A 23,977-nucleotide genomic window follows, 5' to 3' on the forward strand; every position below is an offset into this window, starting at 1 on the left:
TTAGAGAGTTACACCTCGAAATGTCGTGATTGTGCCATTCTGGCCCTCATCTGGGTCTGCAGATTTTCAAAATGCATTCCTCACAGAAGGAGTTTCCCACAGGGTTGGTTATCAGCACTGAAAAGCCTACATCTCCAGAAAGCTGCGTCCCTTGACAAGCAAGCTCGCTCCTGTGGTGACCCACATCTCTCTGGTTTTTACTACTGTGTGGACAGTGTGGTATAGCCCTGAAAGCACAGCCACACGGGAGAGAGATCAGCCAGTGAAAAAGACGACCAAACCTCCCTCTCCGAAGGGATTCCTTTTGATTCTCGTAAAACGTGATGGAGAAATTTTAAATAAAAACCACAGAAAGTGAAACATTCGCAGCAGGTGCTACAGATGAGAGTTTGGGGAAAATATCACAACTGGCCGTGGCTACAACGAAAAACCTTTTAAAGGCTCTCTGGAAAAGCCGGTCATCTCAATCTTTCCAGCGACAGAGAAGAAAAGACAACACCCTTTTAGCGGTCTTCACCTCCCTAACCTGTTTTGTTTTGTTTTGTTTTTTAAATTCAGGATGCAATTAATTTGAAAGCTTGAGCTAAACGTAAATTGAGTGGATTGGTGTGGAAAGGTAAATCGATACATCTCAGATTAAAGATAACTAAAACGGAGTGACCTATATATTCAGCACATTTTGATAATGGTTACGTGTGTCTTCGGCTCAGTGCTAGAGAAAGAAGTCGCTGGAAGTTGGCAAAGTAACCACAGGGACGCTGTAAAACTGCCTGTCTGAAATCTGTTCCTTTTTGTGGTTATTTGGGCCAGGAGAGTCAGTGCCATCAGTAGGCTGGATGCACGGCCTGTCACACGCTGATCACATGCACTCCGCCCGGCCAGCCTTCTTCTCCTGGTCCGGATCCCATGACATAAGGGCGACCAGCTGATTTGGCGTGACAGTTCCCATAATTTCTCACCTGGAGACTGAAAACAAAAACAAAAACAAAACCCGGGCACTTGCAAAGAGCCACTTTTAAAGAGTTATAAGCAAGCACGAAGAGGCTTTCCTGTCTCGTTAGCAGATCTCATTCTGCAAAATACATCCTCTGGAGGCTTCTTGTTTAAGGAACAACTGGGCTGAGTCCCATGTTAATAAAAAGCTACCAACTAGCTTTCACGGTTTCAAAGTGGCCATTTTCCAATGGTCCAAAGCCAGAGTTGCTACAACTTCTGAACATATTCTTCTAAAGTATCTGTGAAAATATTATGGAATAATATGGAATGAAGTTCCGTTCAGCACCAGTTCAACACGCTCGGCCTAAATTTTTTCCAAACTGTAAAGTTTTCCCTCCTTTAGGCAGGAAGTTAGAAAAGAAATGAAAACTAGAACAGTTTTACTTTAATTACTGACAGGCAACCAGGGTCCCCCCCCCACCACCTTACTTCTGGAATATTCCATTCCGTATTGGCAAAACACATATTTCATAACAAACGCAGAAACGGAAGAAAAGGATCGTGACAACAACGCTGATGCTAAGTTCCAAGGCTCCCTTCTACAACACTATGTACCTGTTTGTTCCCTCCCATAATGCAAGCTTTATTTCCGGTAAACCACGCTGAGCCTCATCTCTCTCCACATAGAAGGGCAGGGTTCTTTCCAGCTGTTGGTGTCAGGCAGGAGAAACAAGGCCAGAGGCAGGTTGAGCTGAGGTCAGGTGCTTGGAGACGCCAAAGAGTAGAAAAGCAGAACTGGGGATGGGTGGAGGTCAGAACGTGAGTCAATCGCCAGAGACACCAAGTTCAAACTAGGACAAGCCAAGACCAGCGTCTTGGGGGCAAATCTAAGAACAAATCAGGCAGGGATGGACGAATGGGCAAGCTGAAAGACACTAAAGAAACATATGAAATAGGTGTGGCTAGATCGGCACAGCCATTCACTCTGCTCAGTGTCTGGTCGGACTTCCTCTGCAAACCAGCTTCTCCTGGACTTAAAGGAGCCGTGCTCTGAAAAGAGTAGAGAGGAGACCAGAAGCAATGAATGTAAGGTGGAGACGTTGTTATGCACAAACATGCACCACCACAAGCCCCAAAGGAAGAGCTGTGAGAACCACACAAGCTAAAGATTGGCATCACTTGTTAGAACAATAAATTACACGTAAGGAAGCAGTAGCTACCCTTGAAATACAAAGAGGTTAATACTCATCCCATGATTCACTCGTTAAAATACTGGGTGAGTACCTACAGCTGGACACTGTGCTGAAAGCCGAGGATAAAAAAGTCAAACCAAATAGAGTCTGTGCTCCCACGGAAGTCACCGAGAAAGAAACAGACGAGTAAATAAGCAATTTCAGGACAGTTGGTGAATACATTGCCCGGGGGAGGTTGTGGGGCGTGAGATCAGATAGAAGGATAATGGTCGGTTTCCAGAGGAGATGAAATCTAAGCTGAGGACCGGGGGAGTGATGCAGGAGAACCTCTCTCCTGACTTGTGCCCTGTGTGTGATTCCTCTCCAGAGCCACGGAGAACGGGGAGGACTCAGAAGAAGACAAAAGAACAGAAGCCCCAAAGACGAGACCCATCTGCCAGGAGTGAAGATAGTAGCCCGGTGTCATCTTGAGTACATTCAACTGTGTAATTCTCAAAGTGCCAAAAGGCATATACGGAGAGCATATGTCAGAGTTTCACTTAGCTCACTCCTGAGGGAACCAACAGAATGATTCCAAGGCAGACACAAGAAATGGGTGTATATACAGTCCACTAAAGAAAAAAAGACCAGGGGCACCTGGGTGGCTTAGTCAGTTAAGCACCCGAGTCTTGATTTCGGCTCAGGTCATGATCTCACAGTTTGTCAGGTCGAACAGCACTTGGAGTTCTGCGTTGACAGTGAGGAGTCTGCTTGGGATTCTCTCTCCCTCGCTCTCTCTCTCTCTGTGCCCCTCACTCCCTGTCTTTCAAAATAAATGAATTAACTTTAAAAAAGAAAACACTAGAATAAAAGTGTTGAATTAGAAGGGTGCCTGGGTAGCTCAGTTGGTTGAGCACCCAGCTTCGGCTTAGGTCATGGGCTCACGGTTCACGGGTTCAAGCCCCGTGTCTGGCTCTTAGCTGACAGTTCAGAACCTGGAGCCTGCTTCAGACTCTGTGTCTCCCTCTCTCTCTGCCCATCCCCCACTTGTGCGTGTGCGCGCACGTGCACGCTCTCTCTCTCAAAAATAAACAAATAAACATTAAAAATTTAAGTGTTGAATTAGATACAAAATTCATTAATATCGATGTCAATTCATCAGTATCACAGGGCAATAAACTATCATCTCCATGGTTAATTTCAATAGCAACGAGAAATCATTTGCATTGTTCTTGCAGAAAACTGATTATTTATCTTACTCATTTCTTACATATTAACTTCTAACTTGTGTTGCAAAATGTCTGGGCCCTATTCTTTAGTAAATAGTAAGTTAAATAAAGTTACATTTGCTGAGAGTCAAATGATCCTTAGGCTTACTAAGTGATGTCCTAGCGTAACAATAAAAAACTCAAGGGCGCCTGGGTGGTTCAGTCTGTTAAGCGTCTGACTTCAGCTCAGGTCACGATCTCGTGGTCTGTGAGTTCGAGCCCCGTGTCGGGCTCTGGGCTGATGGCTCAGAGCCTGGAGCCTGCTTCCGATTCTGTGTCTCCCTCTATCTCTGTCCCTCCCCCGTTCATGCTCTGTCTCTCTGTCTCAAAAATAAATAAACGTTAAAAAAAAAACCTCACACCACCAAGTTTTGGATAACCTTTTAAATAGTAACCCTCTGTAATGTATCAAATATGAAGACATCCCATGAGGAGACTTGTGACCATCCTCAGTCTGCACAAGTGCTAGAAGTTAAAGTTACAGAAAAAAAAAAAAAAAACTTTTTTTCTACCTGATTCTAAAGCATACAGATAACCATCTACATTGCAAGTGCTGTTTTTACACTGGTTTTTCTCATTTAATCACCTCGCCCATCCTGTGTAGTAGGTTTTACTGTTTTTAATTTCTGTAGTGGAAGAAAGAAAGGGGCCAGAAATTAAATAACTTTCCCCAAGTATAAATTAGTAAAGTTGTTTGGGAGGGCAGTTGTACAGTCAATCCAAATCTGAAATATACATATCCTTTGACTCAGTTAATTCTCTGTTAGAATCTATTCTAAAGAAAGGTTTGCTGCTTAGTACAGAATGTTTATATTGGCAAAGGAGAAAGAAGGGAGGGAAGGAAGGAAAGATGGAAGGAAAGGAGGGAGGAAAGAAGAGAGGGAGGAATGAAGGGAAGAAGGACAGCCTATGAGTCATCAAAAGGGAAGTTGTTAAATAAATTAGGGTATATCCATATTATGACAAACTAAGCAATCTTAAAAATAAATGAGGTAGACCCATACTGACCTTCAGCAAAAGGAGCAATTTACAGAATAATGTATTATGTAAAATACAATTGCTCATTAAAAGGCTGTAAAGGTCACATATCAGCTGTCAATGGTGATTGCCTCAGGCAAGGGGAGCAGGCTTGGGGAAGTAAAGGAAGATGAAGGTGGTGAGAGAAGAATTTTCTATTTTGTTCTGTATTTCTACATTCCTGGAACCATTTATAATGGAAATTGATTACTTACACAATTTTTTAATAACAAATGGTACTGGTTCAGGAAGGATAACTTGCCGGAGATTACCCAACTAATAAAAGGGATTCAAGTTACAACTCAAACTCAGGTCTGGCCAACTTAAAAGCTGTGGGTTTTGCAAATTATTATTTACCTCACTGATCACCCATGATTGCATTTACACAGGGATGTTATTCAGGATTGGTCCACCACATCTGTCGGCCAGAAAATTCCTTAGGAGTTAAGGGATGGGACTTGCTTGGCTTCTTCTAAGACATTGGTGTGGTTTGATTGCTTCCAGAACCATTCTGTGCCAGAACATAACTCCTTTTCATCTTGATCACCAAGAAACTCAGAGCCAGACCCAGCACCTAATTCCCATATTCTGGTTTCAAGGTAGACACCCAGTTTCAGGAACAAACTGGAAGTTAGTTAAATTAGGATACAGGTCTACAAGAAAATGTGGCCACGGAGTCAGACCCAGCATGTGAGGCTAGGTCTCCTTCAGTCACCTCAGCAGAAAGTCAGGATACGTTCTAACAGATTATCACACTTGAGTGTGCCTAAGAATCACCTGGTGTTACTCATTAAAAATACAGATTCCTGAGCCTCATCCTTGCAAAAAAATTTGGACATGAATGTTCATAATAACCAAAAAAAAGAAAAAGAAAAAAATTAAGACAACCTAAATGTCCATCAACAGACGAAGAGATAAACTGATGCATTCATAGAAAGTTGTCTCTGGTCATCTGTAGGAAGTAGGTAGGTGGGTAGGTCTGCTGCTACATATATGTACCGAATGTCTGACACTTAGGTGACCCACTAGGACATCTCTTAGTGCCCTACACTGAGTTTTAGAGGTAAAGTGGCAAGTAGAGTAGACACAGTCTGCGAAGAACAGGGTAACCAGAGGCTTGCACTCTTCAGGGATGAGTCAGGATCACTTAACTGAACAAACCATTAGATCAACAGGAGTGCTGGCCCAGGGACAGAGAAATCTATAATGTGTTGCAGGGGAGAGGAGTGATGAGCATCAGTTATAGCCTTGCGATCAACTATAACATCAGGCACTGTAGTTCATACTACTAACTCTTCCCTTATAAGTTCCCAGGAAATAAGACTGACCGGAATTCTAGAGGAGCTATTCCTAGATAGGTCAAAGTTGCCTTAAGACAGGAATGGAGCTGGGGCTCCTGAGTGGCTCCATTGGCTGAGCATCGACTTTGGCTCAGGTCATGATCTCCCGGGTTGTGAGTTCAAGCCCGCATCAGGCTCTCTGTTGGCAGCACAGAGCCCACTTTAGATCCTCATCTCCCTCTTTGTCTGCCCCTCCCCTGCTCACACTTGCTCTCTCTCTCTCTCTCTCTCTCTCTCTCAAAAATATAATTGAAAAAATATTTTTTAAAAAAAAAGGAACAGAGCTGAGCAGCTCAAGGGGCGGACTGTAACAGATACTGTGGCACTCACTCAGGTTCCCTCTTCAGAGCCCGTGCATCTATCCTCCAGCTGCTGGAAGGATGAGCTGCTGAGGGCTTGCAGCTGTGCCCTTCTTTGGGAATTGCTCTCAGCCACAGGACACTGCCCTGCACAGGTGGCCATCTCTTCCCAGGGGGTAGCCCATGCCAATAGTATGACAGGCTCATAGCTGTCAGTCTTTAAAAAAAAAAAAAAAAAAACTAAAAGCTTCTCTCTCTTTTTTTTAAATAAATTAAAAGGGTCTCTTTTTCAAATAGATTTCTGGATAGATATTCTCGGGCTTAAGCAAGGACGTGGGCTAACTAATTACCGTGGAGCATAGCAGGGGAAGTGGTTGTCTCGACACTCAAGCTTGAGTTCAAAGGCCACATGGGCAGATGTTTCCAGCTTTTTAAGATTCTCCCAGTTCATGTTTGCAGCTGCACACCCTCTGCCCCAGCCCACCAGCCTTGCTAGCTGGGGTTCTCAAAAGAAGGTGCCCTGCCCTATCCCCCTCCCTCCTTGTCTGCTCAAATCCTGGCCCCGAGGGTTTTGATCCTGACCTCGTTTACTTGATCGTCCTCCTCCTCATCTCAAACCTTCTGACTTCTTCAGTTTGCAAAATGAGAGTCTCTGCTTGCTTGGTCCGTCTTCTGAAGCCTTTCTTCTTGGGGGTTAACCGTCACATGGCTCCTACGTATATCTGGAGCATAGTCTTCCCTCTCTCACTGGAGGAGGGTTTTAGATGACGGTGATAAGGGACACAGCATAGCTTTCAGCTGTGCTGGGTAGCTTTTCAAAGCCATGTGTGGTCCAGTCCCCACAGGTGCACACCCCTGGGTCTTAAAGTCACAGTGCTGTGCTCCTAACCCCACATCCAACAAAGGATTGACAGCCTTAGAGATGCCTAAATGCCTTTTTCTTTTCAGGCAAATGACTCTTGAGAGTCAATCTACCAGCCAAACATAGGGAACTGAAGAGCCCCGACCTCAGAGGGATAATTATTTAAAAGCTGGAGCTCATGGCATCTTTAGTATATGTCAGGATTCCCTTATCTTTGAGGTAAGTAACTTAATTAGCTGGAATTCAATGAGTTTAATGGGTATAATCGAAACAAAAATAATCACTAATATGATTGCTTAGAGCCTGATTTGAAAGCCTTGCTCTGCTCCTTTTGAACTGTAATTAATTCGTATTTGTTGTGAAATAGGAGTACCTTTTAAATACATCAAAATACGTTAGAGACCTGAAAACGCATACTGCAGTTGCAGGGAGGTATGCCAGGGGGCGCTCTGGCCCAAGGCTTGTGTTTTACTCTTAAATCTGTTTTTGGGCAAAGCGGGTTTTCCATGAGATTAGTCGGGAATTTTGTTTAAACATAAAATACTGTGACTGAGGACATTCTGTTTTCTTTGCACACATCCCATTTTTTTCTTTTCTTTTTTCTTTTTTTTTTTAACCTTCTATGTATGCATGATTGCCCTATCATTTCTCCCTCGCCTCCTACACTACTTTTTCTCTTTTTAATGTTTCTCTCCCTCTTTCTTTGGTAGCTTCTCTCTTCATGCAACCTTTCTCTCCCTGAGTCCAGGACTGAGGACTGAAATGATGCACATACCAATTATCGTCAGGGAGGGAAACCCCAAGAGTCCACATGCTGGAATGGTTATCAATCAGCATGCCTGGGGACCACCTTTTCTAAGCCAAAAATTGAGATATGCGTTCTGATAAGTATGGGGGTACATTTGAGAGCAGCCAGATAATATTTTTGGAATTGAGCCTGTTCCATAAAGTTCAGATCACCTGGGTGTGGGCTTTTTGCAGAGAGGACCTCAAGCGCACAGCCTCGTGTACTCAAGAGAAACTCCCCATATAGGCTGACACCAGTGGTGCCTTCTCACTTCTTGGACCTAAATGCCCTAACGCTCATGTCCTAACTCTGGAGTATACAAGAAAATTTTTCATCACGTTCACAAAGCCTTTATTAAATTGCACATAGTAGCCTGGGCAAGGAAGAACCAACTCCTTGTTGGTTTGTGGGCATAAATTGGCATGCAATCGTGTCTCAAAAGGTACAAGAGTATCTCTGGAGCATAGAACTAATATGTATTAATAAGAGAACAGAAAAGACAGAGAGCAACCAGTAGCAGAGAAAAAGACTCGGCTAGTTGGGGTACCTAACCCCAAAACCAGGAGCGAGGAAAGAAATCTAGCTATGGGACAGGACCGATGTGGTCCCAGAGAACACATGGCTCTTCTCCTGGCCAAGAAGCAAGAAAGACGTTTACGTGTTTTTCTAGTTTTTCCTCCCCGTCTCTTTCCAAACATCCTCACCTGCCCTCATTTTCTCTTGGCTCTCTGCCAGATTTGTGCCTTAGAAAAAGCAGTCATAGATTCACAGAAATATGGATCTGGAGAAGGGACTTCCAATCATCCTCCCGATCCCCTGAATAATCAATGAGCCTGGAGCCTGCTTTGGATTAGATGTCTCTGTCTTTTTCTGCCCCTCTTCCCCCTCTCAAAAGTATATAAACATTAAAAAATAATAATAATAAAGAAGTAGCACAGGCATATCTTGAATGTAGCCCAAGAATCAGGGCTTTTTCCATCGACACCATGCTGCCTCTCTCTGGGAGAATTATCAAGACAATGAGAAAATAGTAATAAAACACGATACTATCAAGAGAGACAAGAGGAGAGAGAGCAGGTGGCTTATAGAAAGAAAATAGGGATGTGGAAGAAAGGAATCAGTAGAAAAGGAAGAAGAGGGGCGCCTGGGTGGCGCAGTCGGTTAGGCGTCCGACTTCAGCCAGGTCACGATCTCACGATCTGGGAGTTCGAGCCCCGCGTCGGGCTCTGGGCTGATGGCTCAGAGCCTGGAGCCTGTTTCGGATTCTGTGTCTCCCTCTCTCTCTGCCCCTCCCCCGTTCATGCTCTGTCTCTCTCTGTCCCAAAAATAAATAAACATTGAAAAAAAAATTAAAAAAAAAAAAAGAAAAGGAAGAAGAAAAGAGAGAAAATAAGATGGATGGAGGGGTAGAGGCATGAGGTATTCTGAGCTACAGTGACATCACCATCTAATGCTAAATTAAACCATTTAAAATCCCACTGTGGGTTCGATTCCTAGGTATTTACCCAAGAGAAATGAACACATATCCACACCAAAAAATCTGTACAAGAATGTCCGTAGCAGCTTTATATATAACATTCAAAAACTAGAAACAGACCAAGGTGCCCATTAACGGGAGAATGAATAAGCAAACTATGATATATCCAGAATGCTGGTCAGAAATACTTCTGATATTCACACGACCAGGAGATGGCTCTCACAGACATTACGCTGAGCAAAGGAAGCCAGACAAAAGAGTATATACTCTTTGATTCCATTTTATGAAGTTCTAGAACAGATGAAACTGACCAGTAGTGGGAAAAGTCAGAGCAGTAACTGCTTGGGAAGGGGCAGATGATGGTGAGGATTAACTGGGAAAAAGCACAAGGGGAAGGTTCTGGTATGATGGTAATGCTCTACGTCTTATTAAGGGCTTGGGTTACACAGGCATGTGGACTTTGTCAAAATTGATGAAAAAATATACCTAAGATCTATGCATTTCATTGGATGTAAATTTTATCCCAAGAGGGAAAAAAAAAAAAAGAAATACTAAACCCTAGTTAATGATATATGTGCCCACGTGTTTAGGAGAAAAAGGATACAATTTACTTTGAAATGCATCTGAAAAATAAAGGAATTGATCAATGGAGAGACAGAAAATATGTGATAAAGCAAACACAGAAAATACTAATTGGGACAGTCCAGCTGGTGGGTATATGGGTGTTCACAATAAAGTTCTTCCAACTTTTCTGCATATTTAAATATTTTCATCAATGCATTTTGAGAAAAACTCACTAAAGGACACACTATATTTGAAAAAAAGAAAAGACTGGGGTGGCTTAGTCAGTTAAGCGTCAGACTCTTGATTTCGGCTCAGGTCACGATCTCAGTTTGGGGGACGAGCCCCACATCGGGCTCTGCACTGTCAGCACAGAGCCTGCTTGTGAGTCTTTCTCTCTCTCTCTCTCTCTCTCTCTCTCTCTCTCTCTCTCTCTCTCTTCTCTGCTCCCCCGCACACACGCTCTCTCTCCAAATAAAAATAATAAAAAATAAATAAGAAAAAAAAGACTAAGCAGTGGTGCCTGAGGACTTTCAACTGGAATTTTCCCCGAATATGGGTGTGTGGAAGGACAGCAAAGAGAGAAAGAACGTTCCTTAGTGTTTCCGGAGGTCGCATGAGACCCCATAAGCCAGGCTGTTCCAAGTTCCCCTTCCAGTCCCCTCCTTCCTACCTACGTTTACTGCCTTTCTCATATTCCCTACCGCTCAGAGTCAGATGTGCGATTGATACGCCCTTAGAATTCATCCCTTGTCACAATCCTGCGTCATTCACTGTTTCAAGAGATCTGCGTGTCACGTCCAGCTCTGCTCCAGCCAGACACTGAGCTCCAGGAGCTGGTGCCAGAACACGATGTGTGCCTCTGAACCCGAGCCGGGCAGTGATGGGGTCTGTAGGGCAGAATAATCTCGTGGGGTGGAGCCCTGGGGATCAGGACGCTCAGGGCTCACACAAGGATGGCACGGTCGCCCCGGCATTGGCAGGTGACGACTCATATTCACAAGAGTTCAAGTTCGTGATGGTGAACTAATTCAATGGACTTTACATTTTACTTGGTACAACATTATTTTTATTTGAAAATATCTGGTAATGTTTCCATCACATTTGGCCCATAGAAGGCCCTGAAATACAATGTCTCTTACCAAAAATTGGCTGAAAACCCCACATATGTTTATGATAGAGTTCATGGGAACCACATACGTGTCAGTAGAGCAAGCAAACATGTTGTCTGGCCCCCCGCCTGTGACCTTCACTTGTGGGAGGCCCCACGGAACCCTACCTGGAATGCCGCAGGGTATAAGCCAAGACTCTTCGTGACCTGCTGTTATCCTCTGTCTCTGCCAAGAGTGAAGCCACACCTTCCCTCTGATTGGTATTTTTCTTTTTCACTGTGAGTCAAGACAGCGATAGTGATTTCTACAAACCAAAGATAAAAAGCATCCCTTTTCTTTACAAACTCCCATAGCTACTTATGCGTATTGTAAACATTCAATAGTCACCCGGGTGATAAAATTCAGTGTAAGCGGATAACGGATTCTCACCATTAAATCCCCTTTTGAAATGTGGCCCCTACCACGTAGTGAAAAAGAATCACTAATGGCAGAATAACAGAAGGCAATTTTTGTATGGATCGCGGTAGCAAATACAGCAAAACCTGGGACTGCAGGTAGCTGCTTCTGCGAGGGTTCCGAAAGACGAGCACACATTTCTAAAAAGTTGCAACTTGATAGACGAGCGATGTCTTGCAGTACGAGTGGCACGTGATGCCGAAGGTCACATGGTCGCAACGGAACCAATGCTTCTTGAAGGTTGCTTTCGATATAGATGAGTGCTTTGGATGACGAGCATGATTCTGGAACGAATTGTGCTCGCAAACCAAGGTGTTACTGCAATTCTCATGTTTAAATATTTGGTCTCCTGACTCTGAATACCAGAAGTGAAACACTTTGAAGTAATTCGTACAGCCTACATCCTATGGATGACGTGGTTTGTTTCTTTCCAGTAGGAGTCCAGTCAGATCCCTATGTGTGGAGGCCGTAAGGCAAGTCCCCAACTCCCTGAATGCCTGATCTGTCCAAGACAGTCCCCCGCTCTGCCTCATTTTACACACAGCAACAGGATCGTAATCTCACCCACCCTACGAGGTGTAACTCCTTATCTCGTCCATAGCGGGCAACAATCAAGAGCAGAGTGAATGAGATGTCCCAGCGTTAATCGTAACTGCAAAATTCACAAAACCTTCCGCCCCACCTTCTCCCAGACCACGTTAGTATCTTTCACTCCAGCACGGAAAGAACGGCGATCACTAAAGAATTTCCCAGCCTCACATGAAAGATAAGAGGGGGGCTACGCGGACCACGGATGGCTGCGAAAGTCCCACACGCTGTCCTGCTGTACTGGAGTATCCTGGTTTTCAGGAGCCCCAGGGAACCTTGTGCCCACCCAAGTCTCCAGCAAAAGTAAGCAGGAGGCGAAGCCGGCCTACGCTAGCTTTCCTCCGCGTCTTGGCCAGTTCCCTCTCCCCCCATCATCAAGGTTTAGAGCCAAGGACGTAAACTGGCAGCCGAACCACAAACTTGTTTTGTTCACGCCAGGATTTTCATGTTTTTAAGTTGGCTGCCTAAAGAGTGCGCAGTGTCCCATGAAAATTCAGATGAACTGCTTCTCTTGGAAAACGAAATCTGGACAACACCCCTCATTCTCCTGTGGCAGTGGTCAGTTGAGCGGAATGAACAGGGTCACCGCTAACGGGGCATGGTCTCTCTGGGGTCACGGTCGCCTGCTTCACGTATTTGTTTTACCTTCCAGAAGCATCTGAGCAGGTGCCTCCCAGTGTAGAGGCAGGCCCCAGCGCGGGAAGCCTAGGGTTGTGTGCCCACCCGGGTTCAAGGCTTTGGTTGGCCACCCTCATTCTTCTACCAGACCCCACGGGGGTCTCACGCAAGCCGTGGCTGCCTCTGGGCCTCAGTTTCCTCATAAGCTAGCTGAGGATACCTCGACGAGTTCGCACAATCTCTTACTAACATGCCCCTAAAGTTGAAAGTTCTGAGTCCACATCCGAATACCTTGCCCTGCCCATGAACTTTGTCGGTGATGGTGGCCCCTCAAAATGGAAGTCGTAGAAACGTAACCATTCTTGGGCACTTGGGGTGGCTCAATTCGTGGAGCGTCCGACATGGCCTCAGGTCATGATCTCACGGTTCGTGGGTTTGAACCCCGCATCTTGTTCGCTGCCGTCAGCACAGAGCCCGCTTTGGATCCTCTGTCCTCCTCTCTCTCTGCTCCTCCCCCCCCCTCTCAAAAATAAGTAAACACTTAAAAAAAATGTAGCCATTCTCCAGTGGCACTGCTCATTATCCCCAAAGGCATTAGGAGGACACCGTCAGCCCCTAAGTATCTACTAATCTCCCGTCTTTCCTCAGTCATCCGCCTCTGCCTCTGAAGTCTACTCATTATCACTCCCTCCTTGAAACACTGTGCTCACTTGGCTTCCATAAATTTACGTGCTCTGCACAGCCTGTCCTCTCCAACTGCTCCTGTATTTTCTTCCTTTTCTCTTTTACCAAACGTAGAAATTCCCTAATGTTTCAGTCACTCCCTCAGCCCTCGTTGCCCACGGCCACTCTCCCTTTCGGAACACATACCCACGACAGTGGTCCTCACCGCAGCCTCTGTGGGGGTGACCTCCCTCTCTTGTGCGCCGAACCCAGGCTATCGCCGAGCACTCCGTCGCCGCACCTTCCCCGCACCCCAGCCATGACTCGATGTTGACGTGTCCAAACGTAAAATATCCAAACCCAAACTCGCTGGCGTGGGTATCTCCTGTTTCTGTCTGCCCCGCGTCTCGGTTTTCGCTGGCAGACTACTGCCTTTTCGTCTAGTGGGACTGCCAGTCGGTTTCCCCGCTTAGCCCAACCGGGAGGAGGCATGACCAAGCTTTCACCGATGGGCGGTGTCGCATCTTCCGGCTCACACCGATGGGACCAAAGACTTAGCACCTGACCTCAGCAGGAGTTGGCCTATGGGTATGGAGAGGCAGCTGGAGGGTCTCTTCTTAGGTCATCAACTGTCAGGATGGGGTAACCGCCTTTCCCGGCCGCACAGAAAACATGGAAGACAAGACACACAAAGGAAGCGAAGCCAAGACAGAGGGAGGGTCAGGCACTAACAACAGCCTCTGAGCACCTGAAACCAGGGCTGTGGAAAATCGGTGGCTCCCCGCCCCCCACCCCGCCCCTGGATTTCACAATGACATCAGCTAACTGACTCCATGTTTCCTGAGCTAATTTGAACTGGGTTATTTTTGTCACTCGTAGTCAAGAGTCCCCTTTTGGTACCCCATCCTCCTGGTTAACATGTTAGAAAAATCTAAAACACCTCTAACTCTCTAGTTCCCTCTCCTCCAGCGTTCAGTTTGTGACCAAACCTTGGGAGTCGCATTCCCATCGCGGAGGCCATATCCCTAGCCTCTTCTCCACCCACACGCTACTTCCCAAGCGAGTGTCGTCAGCTACCCTTCCAAAGACAAATGCGATAGCCTTCTCACGATCTCCTGGTCTCCAGGCGCTGCCTCCTTCCTCCCCTTGTATACCATGGCTACACCTGTTTCCCTGAAGCATAAGTTTGACTTTAAATACCCATTGCTTTGAAAAAAAAAAAAAAATCCCATATGAGTTTGCTAGAGCTTCCATAACGGGGGCTTAAAGGGCAGAAATTCATTTTCTCATGTTTCTGGAGCAAGAAATCTAGGATCAAAGTGCTGGCAGCATTGGTTTCTTCTGAGGCCTCTGCCAGGCTGGTAGATGGCCATCTTTATCCCGTATCTTCGCACGGTCGGCCCTTTGTGCGCGGCTGTGTCCTAAACTCTTCTTCTCATAAGGACACCAGTCATATTGAATCAGCCCCCCTCCCCCAATGACCTCAGTTTAACCTAGTTACCTCTTTAAAACTCCCATCTCCGGGATGCCAGGGATGCTCGGTGGGTTAAGCGTCTGACTCTTGATATCAGCTCGGGTCACGATCTCACAATCCGATCTGTGAGATGGAGCCCCACGCTGGGCTCTGCGCTGACCACATGGAGCCGCCTTGGGATTCTCTCTCTCCCTCTCTCTCTCTCTCTCTCTGCCCCTCCCCTGCTTGTTCTCTCTCTCTCTGTCTCAAAATAAATCAATAGACATTTTTTAAAAATTTTTAAAAATCCTATCTCCAAACACAGTCACATTCTGAGCTATTGGGAGTGAGGTCTTTACCATATGAATTTTTGCGAGGGACACAATTCACTCCATAACAACCCCCCACTCAGATTTCTTTCTGTGGCTCCAAAGTCCACTTTTTTAACCCTATCAACCTTGTCTCCTTCCCTGACTCCTATACTAACCCCTAGCAAAACTGTTCTCAGATAGTTTCCGAGAGTCTCCTATTACCTGTCTCTGGGCCGTCAGCACCCAACCTTCCAAGTCCTTCACAAATGCCCTTTCCTCTCAACTTGCCTGGTTTCTTCAACGGAGATGTTCTCATTCCTCCTGAGCAGGCGTTAGCCGTTTTGTTCACCTCCACCCACCCCTACGTTCCTGTACTTCCCCTCTTCTCGGGAGCTCGGCTTCTCCCCCTTTCCATTAGGTCTGCTGGAACTTCCAGGTAGAGAAGCTTTGGCTACAGGTATCGTCATGTGACCCAAGCTCCGCCAATCAGATCCAACCTCCTGAGGCTTTTCTCCTGAGTGGTAACACAGCAGTCGGAGGGTGGTTGGAGCTGAGTCATTTGGTCACCACACTCCTGGATTCCTCCTGTCGCAACCACCACCACTGGCCTGGTTCCCGTTATTCTCAAAGCATCTGTTAAGCTCTCCCTTTCCTCTTCAGCGAGCTACCCAGAATCCTTCGAATGAACCCCGTGTTTTTCTTTTCTCCAGTTAGCCAATGTTCATTTCTTCCCTGTGCAACTAAATATCTCCATTGATTCAGTTTGAATCCCAGAGCACAGCGCCCGTCCATCTCGTAACACACCCTATTTCTGCCTTGTATGAAATGGGGCCCACGGTTTCTCTGCATTCTTTTTCCCCTTTGCTCAGGGCTGGAAGTAAGAAGGAAAAAAGGAGGGCAAGTGAGGAGAGGAGAGCCCAAATGTCAATTGGTCCTGGAGGGACATTTGATCTCCTGTTCCACATAGGACGTTGGGGGACGTAGTAAGATCCTCTGAGGAAAATTAATGGAGGGCGTGTGTCTTAGTCTTTTCGGGCTGCTATAATGAAGTGTCATAGACCGGGTGGCCTATAAACAACAGAAACGTATTGTTCAGAGTTCTAGAAGTTGGAAGTCCAGGATCAAAGCACCAGAATATTTGGTATGTGGCGAGAACCCAACTTCCCGGTTCACAGATGGCTGTTTTCTCAATGTGTCCTCATGTGGCAGGAGGTTTGAGGGAAGTCTCTGGGATCTCCTTTATAAGGGTGTTAATCCCATTCATGAGGGCTCTTCCCTCATGACCTAATCACCTCCCAAAGGCCCCACCTCCTGGTGCCATTATTTTGGGGGTTAGGATTTCAACACAGAAATTGTGGGGGTAGAGGGGACACAAACATCCAGTCCATAATGGTGTGTTTAAGCATGCCGGGAAGAGTCCCAGTGATTACCATGTAGCCCAGAAAGGCCTAGAAGTAGCAGAGAGAAACAAAAAGTCCTAAAGGGACCATGCAGAGCAAATGAGATGTCCCTACAGACACCTGCATGAACTGATAATGTAGAACCACAGGGGGGCAATGGATGTTTCAACGGATAGTGCTGACAGATAGTATTGAGGACCATAAAGGCACCTCATAACTGATGCCTTAAGATTATGTAAGTCCTGAGAATTAGTCATGACCCCCCAAATGGTGGGGACCCCCACTGAGTTTATTCCAATCTGGTAAAAAGCAGGCTCAAAACAGAAATTACGTTGTTAGAGAGAAATATAGAAAGAAATGGTTTCCTGAGTTGAATACAAAGATTCACATCCCAACACATTTATTTCTGTACCGGTCTTATTCTTTGTCCTAGACTATAACAGGGCAAGGACTCTCTTTGTATCCCCTGCAACTGCTGTCTCGGTATCTCATGCAGCGTAGACGCTCATCGATCTGTTTTTAAGTTGAATCTAATCGAATCAACTGCAGATTGGGAAGTACACAGCAGGGCTGGATCACCAACGTCCCTGAGACGGTTAGGCTTGATTTAGGGGAAGGGCCCTAAATCATTTTTCATCTTTGCATGAGAAAATTAAAGAGTTGCATCGATGGTCTCGAAACATTAATGGAATGTGCTTCTCCAGCATAGTGCAGATCGTTTGACCCCGGTGATTAGAAAGAACTGGCAGCTGTTTCTCACTCATGGCCTGAGAGTGCCTGCATTTTTGCAAAACTGAACCGCAGAACTTTGGAACTGGGAGGGATGTTGACCAAACGAGCCAACACCCTCACTTACAAGCGGGGGGCGGGGGGGGCACCGAATCCCAGAGATCTGTGGCAATTTGCCCGAAGTAACAGAGTCCATTAGAAAGTCAGAGCAAGGATCTGTCCCCTCGCTCCCTATTTTCCCCATCCAGCTGAGATTCCACGATCTACCCCCTCAGCCAGGCCCTCGCGGACCCCCACCTCTCTTGCTTCGTCGTCTCGTATCGTCCACCCTCCCCAAACACCCGGAAAAACCTCACCTCGGATCATGCCACAGTTTCTGAGCTCTTTGTCCACCTGGGCTGCTGAACTCTGCTTGAGAAAATCAGATGACCTCGCAGACTGGTGCCACCATAAATTCATGACCGCCAGACTCCACGGGGCCCTCCGTGCTGCCTGCGATCCGCTCTCTCACAGGGCCGCTGCTCCAGTTGACTCATGCTTCTCCCCCCTCACGCTTCTGACCTCAACACACCTCCCCTTTATGAAGTCAATGCCTCTAACAGGAAAGCCCTTGACCACCCACCACCAAGCCTGTGGACACATCCGCCTCCGCACCCACCCCACCTCGTCTCAAAGAGCCCGTTCTTTGGTCCCCTCTCTGCTCCATCTGTCATTTTTTTCTGAGCCACCTCCTTGGCATCAGCACCCGAGGAGAACACAGGTGGTTCCTGTATTTAAAAATCAAACCAACTTCCTCCCCCTTTCCCCGTGTCCCCTTCCCCAACCACCTCGCTCCTACGCTCATTATCTTCGTTCCCCACCGCAGTCCGCCTACTACCACCAGTCCGCTACAGTGTTCTCACCAGGGACCTCATTGCTGTTAAGCCCAGTGGAGTCCTCACCTTGCTGGACAGCATCTGACCCTGCCCAGCAGTCCTCGACTTCTGGAAACATCACCTTGATTTCGATGACGACCAAGTCCTCTGATTTTCTCCGACTTCTCTGTCGGACATCCTGTACATCCTGTCAGTCTTTTTCAAGTCACCCATTCCCTACGTGTTGGAGTCTTCGGGGGGCGCTAAGCTATCTTCTCCGGTCACCGTACACACTCTCGCTAGGTAAGTTCGTCTACTCCCTTGAGTCTAATTACGATCAGGTTGAGAGGACTCCCAAGCCTACACTTCCAGTCCAGAACTGGCACTGGAGCACTAGATCTGTAATTCAACTGGACACCTCCCCCTCGCCCCCATCCCCCACCCGCCCCCCCCAAAACCTTCCATTCTCCTCCCATTGGAAGGCAATACCACCCCCGCCCGGGCATCATCCTTCCTCATGACTCCGAACCGCAGTCACTGAACGCTCTCAAGTCCACTTTCTCAATATCCCTCTAATGAGCCTCCCTCTTGAGAGAGATCTGTAGGGAAGTGGTTAAACTTGCAGCCAGCTGAAGTAGATTCAAGTCCCACATCTACCACTTGGTTATGCAAGTAACTCGGCCTCTCTGGTTTCCTCATTTACGGAACGTAGGTGGTAATAATAGACCTTCCTGGTGAGGATGCTACGAAGATTCAAGGAGATGGTGCATGTGAGCACTTAGAAGAATATTTGGCACAAGGAAGGTACTGGCTCTTGTCTTAGCTCTCGCTGCCACTCTCCAGAGCCGGGCCATGTGCTGTTGTCTCTTCCCTGGCTGAATCCTGATGCCCTTCCTCTCTGGGGTCTTGTCCCTCCTCCAACTCCCATCAAGAGGATCTTATGAAACAAAATTTGCTCAGGTCACTTGGCTACTAAAAACTCCACGGTGGCTTCCCGCTGCACTGAAAATAAATTTCAAATTCCCGAACGCGGTCTACAAGGTCCCGCGTGATCTGGCCGGCAACACTCCTTCCTTCCGTCCACCTCAAACCCCCACCTACATTGGCTGTACCAGCTCCCCCTCAGCCTTCGGGTCTCAGCTCAACATCACTTGCTCTGGAAAGACAGCCTGTCTCCTCTCAATCCTCTCCTTGTCCAACAAACTCGCCACGGAGCTTTTCATGGCCTACTTGCCTGTTTCTTGATGGAGTAGGAGTTCTGCTGGCTTTTACATTCATTGCTTTATCTTTTCGTTGCCTCCCATTAGGTTATGAGGTCTTTGGGGGCAGGGACTTCATCTGGTTCACTGCTGGATCCCAAGAACCCAGAAATCTGTCTGGCACACAGGACGTGTTCAATAAATATTTGTTGAATGAACTAAATGACACCAAGGCTATCATTTTCTCAATACAGATGTTAGGTTTTTAGGAAGCAGACAGCATTATGATTCATTTGGGAAATCAAACACCAGCAAATCTTCTTAAAATAATATAATCTGTTTTTGTTCAGATACCTCTCACCTTGGGAAGCCTGGTGTAATCTTCTCAGACGACTTCTACACACTCCATCATCTCTACGGTAATATATCTCACGGAATAGGCTCCAAAGACCCTTAACCTTGAAGAAACCTTAGTTCTTCTTTTTATGGAGAGATTTTTACCCTAGAAAAGCCTGTGGGCTACTTCAGCATGAAATAATGGCCTTAATCACATTGGACAACCTTTTCTACTTAAAATTATTTATGAGATTCAAGTGAGGAGTTAGTAAATTAATGACAGATTTAACTTTAAACGGTCCTTCCTTCCTAATGCTTTTGCCATAATGACTTTCAATACAAGGTAGCCTTTGTTGGTTTTAGAAAATAGAAAAAAAGAGTTTCTTTCATTTTAGAATATTCTTTTACAATATCTTTCCTTTAGGCGAAAACAGATGAGATTTTAAAAGGGTGTGTGTCATTAACTATTATGATTAAGCATTTATTCTTCTCTTATTAATGTGTGAACATTTTTTGGTCAACCCTCCTCTCTTTGTTCTCTCCCTTCCTCTTCTTGAGGAAAAAGAAAAGAAAAAAAATAAGAAAGAGAAAGGTATACAACATACACACATATATATGCATGTGAAGGGAGAGGGATCCCACAGGATTCTCATATATTGAGAAAGAAGGGTTTGCATATATGCATATGTTATCTATTAATATGTGCATGTATATGTGTATGTTTGTATGTATGTGCATATATATATATAAATACTTAGTATCTCTCAACATGTTTATTAATTTCCAAGGCCATCTTCATAAATGGGTAAAATTTCCACATTTGTATATGAATATATGGCTGTGTATATAAGGATACACACATATATACATATTATGTATGCATAACATATGTATATTCTGTAATATATGCATGTGATATATACATATAAATAACATATTCATATTAATACATATGTCCCATATGTGAATGCATATATGTAATATATATGTAACAAATATGTATTATATAAATATATAGGTATATATTTGTATATATATGTGTGTGTATTACATATGTATATTATGTATACATAATATGAATACATGGCCATATGTTCCTATGAATTTATGGAAGCTTTACCCATTTATGAAGATGACCCTGGAAATTAATACACATGCTAGAATATACTAAACATTTATGTCCCTTATGAAGCTACACTACCATATATATTAATCCGATATTTTTTTTAATGTTTATTTATTCTTGAGAGAGAGACAGACAGAAACAGAGTCTGAGCTGGGGAGGGGCAGAGAGAGAGGGAGACACAGAATCCAAAGCAGGCTCCAGGCTCCGAGCTGTCAGCACAGAGCCCGATTCAGGGCTCGAACTCACAAACTGTGAGATCATGACCTGAGCCGAAGTCAGACGCTCAACTGACTAAGCCACCCAGGCGCCCCCTTGATCTGAATTTTTAATTCTTAGTAATCACCAACCTTGTGGGAAGTGTTGGTAACCTTTTTGTTTGATCTAAACTTGATTCATTTCCTTTCTTCCAAAAACTGCCATACTCACCAAAGTAAATGAAATGCATTCTGGATTCGGGGGTAATTCAGTGAGATCACGTGAAAAACCCAGAGACAAGAATGTTGCAGAGGCAGGCCCAGACATCCTAGTGAGGACCACTTTGTGCTTCTTACATTGTATACTGTCTACTTGTCTCGGACAGGCCTCCATGCAGCCACCACGCTGGGTCCCTGTCCCAGGAACAGAGGGCCTTTCCAGAAGAAGCGAAGGTTCTCCTCATGTACCGCTTTTGCAGGAAGAAATAGAGAAGCCAGATATCTTAATGCCTGACCAGGGGCCAGCCGTGGTCCCCCCGCTCCCCATCTGCTAGAAAGTTTCCACACCCACTGGGAGTCCAGCCTGCTGGGAACCAGGGTGGACCTTTGAGTTTTTCTGTGGACTAGAAGACCTGAGTTTCCACTGAATTCGATTATTAAATTAGCTGTGCAATCCAGGGCACATCACTCTCCTTCTCTGACCCTCACTTCCTCTCTGTAATTAAGGAATTTGGACTAAATGATCTCTTAAGTTCTTTTTAGCTCCACAGTTCTATTCTCGCTTTCTAAGTTGCCATTTATAGATGTGGAAAGGTAGGGGCACCTGGGTGGCTCAGACGGTGAAGTGTCGGACTTCAGCTCAGGTCATGATCTCACGGCTTGTGAGTTTGAGCCCCACGTCGGGCTCTGTGCTGACAGCTCAGAGCCTGGAGCCTGCTTCGGATTCTGTGTGTATCTCTCTCTCTCTCTGCCCCTCCCTACTCACGCTCTGTCTCTCAAAATAAATAAACATTAAAATAGATAGATATAGATGTGGAAAGTCTACCTATCCCTCTAGTCTCAAATCCGTGTGGTAAAAATGTGGGCCAGTCTAATTAAAGTATCTTCTGTACCAGACACAAAATTAGGATTTGGGGAAGTGCTAAAAGTGGCTTTCACAGTAGTCAGTACTAGGAAAAAGGAAGATCTTGAAGCTTAATATTCCTCTTCTAAAGATCTTAAATGAAGGGAAAGGAACTAGGAAGCCCGTTTACAGAATAGCTTACCTCGTTTTTTTATTAACATTTTTAAACGTTTATTTATTTTTGAGAGAGAGAGAGTGTGAGGGGGAGGCCCACACAGAATCCGAAGTGGGCTCCAGGGTCTGAGCTGTCAGCACAGAGCCCGACGCAGGACTTGAACCCACGAACTGTGAGATCATGACCTGAGCCGAAGTCAGATGTTCAACCGACTGAGCCACCCAGGCGCCCGCTTCCCTCACTTTTGAGAGTTCTAGTAGCAACAGAGGTTACTCACCGTCCTGGCACACTGATGGTTAGGACAGGCGTATAGAAACATCTGGAGAGCGCCTGGCTAGCTCGGTCGGTGGAGCGTGCGACTCTTAACTCTAGGTTGTAAGTCTGAACCCCGCATTGGATGTGGAGATTACTTGTAAAAATGAAATCTTAGGAGCATCTGGGTGGCTCAGTCGGTTAAGCGTCCGACTCTTGATTTCAGCTCAGGCCATGATCTCTCACGGTTCATGAGTTTGAGCCCCGTTATCAGACTCTGTGGTGACAGCATGGAACCTGCTTTGGATTCTGTCTCTGCCCCTCCCCTGCTTGCTTTCTAGCTCTCTCTCCAAAATAAATAAACTTACGAAAAATGAAATCTTTAAATTTTTTTTTCAACGTTTATTTTTGAGACAGAGAGAGACAGAGCACGAATGGGGGAGGGTCAGAGAGAGGGAAACACAGAATCTGAAACAGGCTCCAGGTTCTGAGCGGTCAGCCCAGAGCCCGACGCGGGGCTCGAACTCACAGACTGCGAGATCGTGACCTGAGCCGAAGTCGGCCGCTTAACCCACGGAGCCACCCAGGCGCCCCAGGAAAATGAGATCTTAAAAAAAAAAAAAAGTCTGGAAGAGACTGGGAGGGGTGGGTGATGGGAGACACTCACATTTACTGGATTTATTTATTTATTACATTTGACGAGTTAAACCGTGTGCTCTCCTGCTCTCCTTGAATCCAGGAAAAAGACAAAATTTACGAAATAAAAGGTAAAACAAAGCTCACTGGTAAATATAATTAGCTACCACAATGAATTCTGATCCATCTCCTACAGGGTTTACTTTGCTCCAGTGAGAGCTCTCCAGGGTGCCCCTGTCTCTTCTCCGTGTCCACCCGGGAGACTCTGTATCTTAAAGTGACACGTAATTAACTGCACGATCACAGGCCTGTCCCATCTGCCAAGGAGAAGGGGAAAGCCGCAATCCTTGTCTCAGGGAATTCTCTCAGCGTGTCCTCTGTGTTCTCTTCGGGGCACTCGGCCCACCTCGTGGCATCTTCCTTCTCCCAGGCCCTGGGTTGAGACAACAGCCATTCTGTCACCAAGGCGAAAAACAAGGCAGGAGGTTTGCCTAGTAAAAGAACAGTCAGCGTGACAAATAAAAGCATAATTGAAATTTACCAACTAGTCTCTCAACGAGAGCCTTAAGCAAACGTGCCCCGCACAGCGTCATTTTGTTGATTTAAATTAGTTACTGGCACTAACCATACTAAAAGGGGGGGGGGGGAGGGGAGGGGGGGGGGAGGAAGGGACTTGCCAAAGTTAATGTTGCTAATATCTCTGCTACCTGGTGTAGAAGTTCTAGCTTTCCCCAGGATCTGTTTTACTCATCTTCTTAACGTGTATTTATTTTTGAGAGAAAGAGAGAGACACAGAGCGCGGGCAGGGGAGGGGCAGAGAGAGAGGGAGACACAGACTCCGAAGCGGGCTCTAGGCTCCGAGCGGTCGGCACCGAGCCCGACGCGGGGCTCGAACTCGTGAACTGTGAGGCCGTGACCTGAGCTGAAGTCGGACACTGAACCGACGGGGCCACCCCGGCGCCCCTGTTTTATTCGTCTTCTTTAGGAAGGGTCAGCCTGGGGCCCAAATCCAGCCAATCGCCTGTTCTCATAAATAAGGTGACATTCGGGGCACCTGGGTGGCGCAGTCAGTTAAGCGTCCGACTTCAGCCAG

General features: G+C 46.0%; 2 long non-coding RNA genes across 2 annotated transcripts; one reads left to right on the forward strand and one right to left on the reverse strand.

The window, feature by feature from the left end:
• Positions 1-316: 316 nt before the first annotated feature.
• LOC109497684 lies at positions 317-17,591 on the reverse strand. The gene is made up of 3 exons (XR_002740643.2): positions 17,406-17,591; positions 10,999-11,107; positions 317-966 (listed from the first exon to the last, which is right to left on the reverse strand). It is a non-coding gene; the product is annotated as an uncharacterized LOC109497684 (long non-coding RNA).
• A 66-nt stretch (positions 17,592-17,657) lies between these two features.
• On the forward strand, positions 17,658-21,638 carry LOC109497681. Its single transcript, XR_006594676.1, has 3 exons — positions 17,658-18,206; positions 19,453-19,521; positions 21,145-21,638. It is a non-coding gene; the product is annotated as an uncharacterized LOC109497681 (long non-coding RNA).
• Positions 21,639-23,977: the final 2,339 nt, after the last annotated feature.

This window comes from Felis catus, chromosome A2 (assembly GCF_018350175.1).
Source record: "Felis catus isolate Fca126 chromosome A2, F.catus_Fca126_mat1.0, whole genome shotgun sequence".
NCBI lineage: Eukaryota > Metazoa > Chordata > Mammalia > Carnivora > Felidae > Felis > Felis catus.